We start from the raw sequence: 8,518 nt of genomic DNA on the forward strand, positions 1-8,518 counted from the left end.
AAAGTTATATAAGCAATTCGTGAAACTGACCTCAACAATTAAGTCGAATCAAAATAAGATGTAAAAGTAACTTGGTAAAGTACGATTACACGAAGTCGGAACTTACAAAGGGAAAACTCAATATTTTGTGCGATCAATTTTGCCGACATTGCTTTTAACTTAGCAGAAAAATAGCACTAAAAATTGTTGATCTATTTTGTATAGGCTAAGATATATTTCAATAAAAAAAGGAAGTGTTCACTTAAAACCTAAACTCATTATCAAAATGAAGAAAGGTTTTAAGCAAAGATTTTAGTGTTATTAAAAGCTACAACTAAGGCAAAATAAAAATTGTTCAAAACTAACTACCATAAAGACCCATAGATCGGGCCATTCAAAAGAAAATTACAAACAATGGAGCTCCCCGCCAGTAACAACGTCCTTGGACCGAACAGAAGAGGATAGATCAAATCAAATGGAGGAGGTTATTTTTTAGGCAGGGATGGGGTAGTCTCATCATCTGTTTGAACAAGTCCCTGAGAAGCTCCTTCGGAATGAGGACCCGAAGCTTGAAGATCAGGCATAGGGGTATCCTCATCTTCCTCGGGGGCAAGGACTATTTTTCCATCCACCACAATATTATTAGTAAAGATCGGGAAAAGGTCAACCTCAGGAGCAAGAACCCGAAATTGAACCTTCAAATTCTCCTCTAACTCCTTGTCGTTATCCCCTGCCTTGGAAAGCTTGTCCACTAAGTCAAGTCATTCCCTGAAGACCTTGGTGAAACTCTCCTCAGCTTTCTTTTTTTAAGCCCTCAGCCATGGCCAAAGCTGCCTCAGACTGCTTGACCTTTTCCCGGACTTTGGACAAATTGGACACAAGGTCTCCTTCTTAGCCTTCAACTCTTTCTTCGTCTACCTCAAAGATGCCACCTCAGCTTACAAGTTGGCCAAAGTGCTCTGAGTGGCGCCTAATAGGGTCTTCTTCAGCTCCTTCAACAAGGCTGTGTAGAGCCCAGCTGTCCGAACCCTTCATCGGGTCATGACTCTAGAGGTGAGATTCTATAGCAACATCATACATACTTATAATACTATGAGGAAGGATGTGCTTCTTACTCCAGGATAAGGCATCAAAACCCTATTCGTAGATGCCGAAACTCGATATCTTACGCTTCTTGGGGGCAGGCTCAATATTTAAAGGGGGGCGATGGTTTGCTTGTTTTGAAGGAGGAGGTACTTGTTTCTCCGAGTTGGAGAAAATAAACCGAGGGCCTAGATCAGGTGTAATCTTCATAGAGGCAGAAGCGCCCGAGTCCAACTTGGAAGGAGAGGCCTCCCCATCGGTCTCTTACAGTTGTAGATTGCGAGTGATAAAATCTTTCCTCTTGGTTCGTGTATTTTTCATTGCAGCCAACTTTGGAGCCATCTTTTTTGCACAACATCAAGAAATAAAAAACATAGTCAGGCATGAAATGTAGGATTAATGACACCTCAAAAGAAAATATAAAAAAGGCTACCTATATCGGATTGGAGTTGGCTGGGGTTTCTTAAAAATTTCTTGATACCCAAATAAGGAACACGATCCCATCACTCATGGAACAGGCCAACTAAGCTCTCTTCGAGCTGATCTAAATTGTCCAAATTGTATTTAACAATCACCGGTTTCTCTTCCCTGTATAAAGGAAATTGGGGTTCATCGTTCCCGTAAAAAAAACATCGAACATTTTCAACAGCTCAAATTTTGAAAGGAGAACCAGCCTTGTTTTTTGGAATTAGGACTAAAAGGCTTAGTAAGAACAAAGAGATAAAAGAAGATCTTCAGAAAAGGTCAGACATTAAGCTCCTGACATAAAAGCTGGTATATTTTTAGAAAACCCCAACAATTAGGGTGATGTTGGGTAGGAGCAACATTGCAAATTTGCAAGTCTAGAGGACATTAATTTCAAAATAAAAAAGGGCAGCGGACATATACCTTAGTAAAGAAGCAATCATTGGAATAGAAGAAGGGGCGTTCTGACCTATCAAGTTGGGAAAAGCATACCCTCTCTTCAGGACCAGCAACAACTATTTCATAGTTCTTTTCCTTCTCCAGATTTAGACACAACCTATGATGCCTACGAAATTATTCAGCATACTCTCTATCAATCACAAGGACAGGAGTAAGAATCGTTATATCTACCCAGATCTGGTTGGACGGAACTTTGGTTGACATGTTTTGAATAATAGATCGAGACATAAAAGCTATAGCTACAATGCAATAAACAAAAAATCGTCAAAAGAGAACTCGAACACCAATCCAAGGAAATTGGGTTAACATCAACACTTTGAAAAGGTACTAATTTAAAAATTTCTTGCACACAAAATATCATAACATATTTCCAAATACAGAAAAGTTATCTGATCATGTAATCTTGTATCCCTACAATCTTTCTTCGGTAAGTATACCGAATTGTCGTCAAGTAAAAACTCACAAAAGTGAGGTCGAATCCTACAAAGATTGATTGATTGAGAAATTTTAGTCAAGTGGATAATCTAGTTGTACAAAGTATTAATGGAGGTTGATTGTAAGAATTTAAATGGCAGAAAATATAAATGACTTGAAGTAAATGACTGAAATTAAAGTGTGAAAATGTAAATTGCTGAAAAATAAATTGCATAAAGTAAAGGAAATTTAAATGACTAGAAATTAAAAGGGACTGTGGTGATGAACATAAAAGTAATCAAAGTAAAAGAATGGGTAGATGAGAATAGGGATGATCAGTGCGTTTAGGAGATATTGAATTCTTCGAATCAATACAATATCATCTCTTCTTCAATCATACAACTCATTGATCTCTTGGAAATCATGAGTGATTGAACCCCAATTCCTTGGCAATTCAATCTTTCTAAACTTGAACAATTTCCAATTCCTTAATCTAATTGCTCATGATAAGAGATGAAGCTTGGTCACTGATTATACCACACACCTTTCTAGACCAAAGCATAAAGAGGATTATATGTCACTATATCCGACCAATCCCCAATCTAGTCCAGCATGAGAAAGAATTTCTAGCATGATTCCATCATTCCTCTTCCAGGTTTCAAATGGAATCCATGTATATTTAACCTCTTTTCCAAGACAATTGAATAATTGAATGAAGCACGAAATCTATCAAGAAAATCAAAGTGAGATGAAAAGAAGAAGAAAACAAGAATTATTATTGATCTATCAAAGTACAATAGAGCTCCCTCCCCCAATGAAGTGGGGTTTAGTTGGTTATAGCTCCAGAAAATCCAATAGAAAAATAAAAGTACATGAAAAGTAAACTAAGTACAAGCAAAAAGAGAAGAGAGAAAAGTAGTATCTAGATCTGAGTGGTGTAATATAAAAGCCAGTCCCCCTATGAAGTTCAAAACTTCACTTATTTATACTACTTCTCTAACTTCAAGTGAGTCTTTAAGTCTCTGGATGTGGACCCTTGGCCTTAGTGAAGCAAGTTAGGAAAATGCCCAGGCCCTTTTCAGCGTTGCCAACGTTGCTAATGCTATCTTCTATATGTGTGTACGCACGTGCGTACGCATGCATGCCTCCCCAAATCTTCCAATTTCTGCTTTGTGCATGGTCGAAGATGTTATTGGGGCAGCATTAGCGTTACCAACGCTATAATACTCCAATCCTGGCATTCTCCTTGGCGTTATCGGCATTGGCAACATTGGTGAGAATACATGTTTCACCCTTGGCATTGATAATGCTGGTAACGCTCTTGGAAATGGCGTTAGTGCTGGCGTTGGCAACGTTGATGCTGGCGTTGTTGCCAGCGTTGCCAACATTGGCAACACCCTTGGTTCCTTGTAGCTGGCGTTGTTGCTAGCATTTTCATCATTCATTACGTCACTTAGTTCTTGTATTAATGTCATGAAAATGAATGTAATTCACTAATGTTTGATGAATCAAGACATGCAAAGATAATTCATCCAAATTCTTGCTTATTGATGAAGGTAATGCATGAAATTAGGTTAAAACTTAATAAAAATGGCTTGTGAAACTAGCTAAGTTGTCCAGGCATCACAACATCAAACTGAAATCTTGCTTGACCCTAAGCAAGTGATAAAACATAAGAAAAGAAATGAAAACGCAGAGAAGTATAGGTCCTTATCGAGAAACTTTCAATCCTGGTTCATGGGGTTTGCATGCATGACATCTTAATGTTCATAGTCTTATTGGCTTCTAAGCTATAACATTCTCTTGGGTATTAACTTTGTTGCTTTCTATGAGACCCTTCTTGATAGAATCTTATTACTTTATTGAGGCTAAGTGCTCTGTGTTAAGGCAACTCTTTATGATAAGTTTTCAGTCAACACTCCCGACCCAGTTGGTTCAAGGTCCTAGGTGTTAAAGCACCCTTGACGACTTACTTGCTCAAGCCTTTCCTTAACACATATACACCACAGGCACATGACTTGTAATTCAACCTTAAGACATTGGTGCCCAGCACCTCTTTGGGTTGCTTAATGCTTTGTAACAAAGTTGCTCTTGATAGTGAACTTTTGGTTGATAATTCCGGGTTAGTTAACCCAAGTTACCAGGTGATAAAGCATCCCTTAGAACCTAGTCATCCAAGCATATCTTTATACAAAAGGATCATGAACATATGTCTAAGGGTTCAAGCTATTGGTTCCTAGCCTTATTGATTGCTCTCTTTTACTTCTTTCTTCTTTTTCATTTTCTTTCTTTTTGCAAGGATTTATTCAGATAGGTCTCATAGAATGCATACCAAGCTTTTACTTATGGAGATATTCTAACCTTCAACCTTATTTGTGAACCAACTAGTTAGCATATACCACCACACATCCTAGGACTTTATTCATCTTCCACAAAATTGGACTTCACTATTCTCTTTTCATAACATTTTCTTTTTATTGAACGTTGGAGATCAAGCATACATTTAACACAAGGTGCAGTGACATAGGTACTTTAACCAGCAAGCCATAGTAAACATGTAGGAAAACATAACACAGGGAACTTTAATGCAAATTAACTATTAGGCCGAAAGGCACTAAGCAACAGGGATACACTTCACTCTCAATTAAAACACTTAAACTATAGGCAGTCAAGTAATAACACAACCTTTTGGTGTCCACCTGCTTCCTCCTTGCCATTATCATCTTTGGCTTTTGTATCCTTCTTTTGTCTCTCCAGATGATGGTGTATATTCCTTCCAAGGGTTGAAGTGACTGCATACAAAGATATTGAAAGTTACTTGTTCCCCAAGCACTTGAGAGATGGTTAGCATGCATGTATGTTTGTGAGCTTCTAAACTTAATTTGGTGTGTGAACACCAAACTTAGTTCTTTGCTTAGTTCTGTGTGCAATGGATTGTATGCATGCAGTGCAACGTCATGTGCTTTTAGTCCTCTTGAGAAAATAAAACTATGAAACTAAAAGAAAATTGCAAAGTTAAGTGGCTTCTATGATTGTTTGGGGTTAATGATTAGTCATGCTTTTTGGAGGGTTGTAATGTGTTTTTGTGGAATTCATGATGGAACACCAAACTTAGTGTCACACATTCACCCTTGAATTGTTGACTCAAGACATAATCACTTTGGTGTGCAACACCAAACTTAACTCCTTTTAATGCACAAAAGTTTAACTTAACCCTTTATTTGGACAAAAAGAATTGTGAAAAAGGGTTGCCTCTAGTTGGGTTGCCTCCCAACAAGCGCTTCTTTAACGTCACTAGCTTGACGGTTTCCCCTTGTTAGGGAGGATGATAATGTCTCAGATCCTTTCCTCTCATAATGAATTTGCTTCCGATTCCTTCCTTGATGATCTCCACATGTTACAATGAGAGAACCTTGTTTACTGTGTATACTCCACAAAGTTGAGAGGGTATTGCAGAGTATTGAGGTGGTATTGTTGGGTGATGGCTCAGGATTACTTTGTCCCCTGGTGAGAAACTTTCAGTGGAAATTTTCTTATTTCTCCAACCTTTTGGTGCCTTCTTCTTGAGATTTTTCTCTTCAGATGATGCTTCTTTGTTTGTGGTTTTGCTGTCAGGAAGATCTTTGTTGATTATCTCATGTGGGGGTTGTGCTTTCTCTAATTATGATTCTTTGGTTGCTTCCTTCAGGGCTGCTTCTCCAGAATTAATCTTCATACATTTTTTTTCTTGAGGGGTGTCATTCATGGTCTTGAAGACATGGAAGACTAGCTATTCATCATGTATTCTTAGCATCAATTCTCCCCTTTCAACATCTATTAGTGTTCTAGCTGTGGCTAGGAATGATGTTCCGATTATGATGGGATGAAGGTGGTTTTCTTCCATATCAAGAATGACAAAGTCTGTATGGAGGTAGTATTTTCCTACCTTTACTAACACATTTTCTACAACCCCAAATGCTTGTTTGCAAGTTTTATCAACCAATTGAAGGACTATTTTTGTAGGCTTCAATTCAGTGATCTGAAGCTTCTTCATAAAGGATAGAGGCATGAGATTTATACTTACTTCAAGATCGCATAATCCTCTGTCAATTGCCATGTTTCCTATGGTGCAAGGGATATGGAAGCTCCCTGGGTCCTTCTTCTTTGTTAGTAGATCCTTCTAGATGAGAGCACTGTATTCCTTGGTTATCACTACTGTTTGTTCTCCTTTCAAGGGACTTTTTTTGGACAGCAGCTCCTTCATAAACTTTATGTATAATGGCATTTGTTGGAGAGCTTCAATGAAGAGGATATTAATATGGAGTGATTTGAGTATCTCTAGGAATCTAGAGTATTTCTTCTCATTGGTGCTTCCCTTAAGCCTTTGAGGGTATGCGGCTTTTGGTACATAAGGTCTTAGGGTCTCCTTTTCTATTGAATCATGATTGCTCCCTTCTTGTTTTGACTCTTCCAATGCCTCATTTGAACCTTCTTTGTCCTATTCTTCTGACTTGGTGATTTCTTCCTCCAAAATCTTCTCACTCATCAGTGTAATGACTTTGCACTCTTCTCTTGGATTAGCCATAGTGTCACTAGGGAAGGTGTGAGTAGGCATGGGGATCTGTTTGGAGAGGTATCCAACTTGTGCCTTAAATTTTTGGATTGCAGCTCCTTGGTTCTGCATGTTAAATCTCACTTCTTCCTTGAATGTCTTCATGTCCTTTGACTCCTTTAAAAGCTTTCCAACCAAGTTCTCTATTCTTGAGAGTTTATCCTCAAAGGGGGGGATGTGATGATGGGTTGGGATTTGGAGGTTGGAAATGGCTATTTTATGGTTGAAAGTGGGGTTAGAAAGTGGTATTGTGTGGAGTTTGATATGTTCTGTGATTGGAGGATTGATGGTTGGGATTATTATAGTAGTAGGAGTTTTGTGGTCTGTGATCTTGGGTCTAATTTTGCTGATTTTTCCACCCAAAATTTGGGTGGTTCTTCCATCCATGGTTATAAATTTTGGCATGGGGATCATAAGACTATCTAGATGAATTACCCACATAGTTTGCTTGTTCCTAGTCATATTCCACCCCTGGGCTGGTTCCTTCTTGAGCTGGTGCTTAGGTATTGATTGCTGCAACTTGTGTCTTCTCTATGTGTTTAGTGAGGGCTGCCAGTTGGTTTGTGATCAACTTATTTTGTGCTAGCAAGGCATAGAAATATTCATTATTTGCCACGGTCTCAACAATATCTATGGCTTATTTAATGGTCTTCTTTATGTTGAGAGAACCTCTTGAGGAATGGTCCAATGCCTTCTTTGCTTCTTGAGATAGGCCTTCATAAAAGATGTAAAGCTGCACCCATTCATTGGACATGTCAGGGGACACCTCCTTGTTAATTTCTTGTACCTATCTCAAGCTTCATAAAGGATTTCTCCATCTAGTTGCCTGAAGGTCTGCACCTCTGTCCTTAGCTTGATGATCCTTTGAAGAGGATAGAACTTTGTCAAGAACTTGTTCACCACGTCATCTCAAGTAATAAGGCTCTCCTTGGGGAAAGACTCAAGCCATTTGTATGCCTTATCCCTAAGAGAGAAAGGGAACAAAAGCAATCTATATGTGTCTGGACGGACACCATTAGTTTTTACAATATCACAAATCCTCAAGAATATGGACAAGTGTTGGTTAGGGTTCTCTTGAGCACTCCCTCCAAATTGGCAATTGTTTTGGACTAGGGTGATTAGCTGAGTCTTGAGTTCAAAGTTATTGGCATGCACATTGGGTGTCAGGATGCTGCTTCCATAATTTACAGTATTGGGATTTATGAAAGAACCCTTCTCACTGGTTGAGCATGATTGTTAGCACTTTCTCCATGATTATATGGCATTTCATCCCCATGTTTAGATCTAGATCCTCTTCCACTTCTTCTTCACCAAGAACTCTTTTTTCTCTTGCAGCTGCCTTTCTTCTTAGTCTTAGAAATGTCCTTTTTGGTTTGGAATCAAAGGAGGTTGATGCTCCTCTCCTTTTTCTTGGCATACACAAGGTGGCAACACAAGAAAGCGAAGTGAAGAGAATCACTCTGTTGAAAGGGTGCGGTTAGAGTTGAGTGGTGTAAATCATCAAATAGTTAGTGGATTAGGATTCAA

This window comes from Arachis stenosperma, chromosome 3 (assembly GCF_014773155.1).
Source record: "Arachis stenosperma cultivar V10309 chromosome 3, arast.V10309.gnm1.PFL2, whole genome shotgun sequence".
Taxonomy (NCBI): Eukaryota; Viridiplantae; Streptophyta; class Magnoliopsida; order Fabales; family Fabaceae; genus Arachis; species Arachis stenosperma.